At 42.0% G+C, this 1,128-nt stretch overlaps 1 non-coding gene across 1 annotated transcript; it reads right to left on the reverse strand.

The window, feature by feature from the left end:
* Positions 1-592: 592 nt before the first annotated feature.
* LOC141589514 (small nucleolar RNA R71) lies at positions 593-699 on the reverse strand. The gene has a single exon (XR_012520449.1). It is a non-coding gene; the product is annotated as a small nucleolar RNA R71 (small nucleolar RNA).
* Between the last annotated feature and the right edge of the window lie 429 nt (positions 700-1,128).

A 1,128-nucleotide genomic window follows, 5' to 3' on the forward strand; every position in this document is an offset into this window, starting at 1 on the left:
CTTTCTTTCAAGTGCTTAGGTCTTTTGCATAAGTAGGCGACGAAGAAGAGGTCAACCAACATATCCACTTGATCTTGAAATTGAAGCCACGGCAAGAAGACTTAATTCTCTAAGAAGAAGGGGTTTTCTAGATACACCACCGGTAGAAGAAGGTAATCAACAAGAAACAATTGAAGCGTTTGAGAATCATTTTGGAGTATTAGTAGAAGAATCTAATATCATGGGTGATCCGGTTCCGATAAGAGAGACTATGGCTCCTAAGCACATAGTAAACTCAAGCATCCAAAGGCCAAGAATTCAAACTAATAACTTTGAGATCAAAAATGCCTTGCTCAACCTTGTTCAAGACAACCAATTTGGAGGAGGTCCCTTGGAGAACCCAAATGATCATCTAAATGAGTTCCTTGAAAATTGTGATATGTACAAGTCGAATGGGGTCTCCGATGATGCGGTATGCCTTAGGTTGTTCCCCCGTTCACTTAGGGGTTCGGCCAAGGATTGGTTAAAGAATTGTGATCTGGATTCCTTCAAGACATGGGATGAGTTGGCTTCGGCATTTTTGAACAAGTATTTCCCACCCTAAAGAACGGCAAAAGTCAATAGTGAACTACAAAACTTTACTCAAGAAGAGAATGAGACCTTATATGAGGCATGAGAGGGGTATAAGAAACTCCAGCGGTTATGCCCCCACCATGGCATCTACGAGGCCGAGCTAGTGAACAATTTTTACAAAGGGTTGACCCAAGACCTGTAATACTCCGTATTTATAAGTCTTGGGGTACCCTATCGAGTAGGCCTTACTCTGTCGAGTAAGGGTAAGTTGCGTTTTAGAAAAGTTTCTGACCTGTTGGTTACTCGATCGAGTAGCTGGGGTACTCGATCGAGTAGGGGGGTACTCGATCGAGTAGCCTTGGGTACTCGATCGAGTAGCCGGTTTTACGGGGAGTTTTCTCGGGTTTTGTTAATTATGCGGATTAGGTATATAAGTTTCGTCGACATTGTTTTAAAACACTTTTGCAAACCTAAATCATTGTTTAAGAGAGAAAGCAAGCAAGTTCTTCATTCTAATCGCATAATTAGCAATCCCCGGAGTTTGGAAGGTCAGTTCTTAGCATGGATTATACCGTT

Source organism: Silene latifolia, chromosome 6, assembly GCF_048544455.1.
Source record: "Silene latifolia isolate original U9 population chromosome 6, ASM4854445v1, whole genome shotgun sequence".
Taxonomy (NCBI): Eukaryota; Viridiplantae; Streptophyta; class Magnoliopsida; order Caryophyllales; family Caryophyllaceae; genus Silene; species Silene latifolia.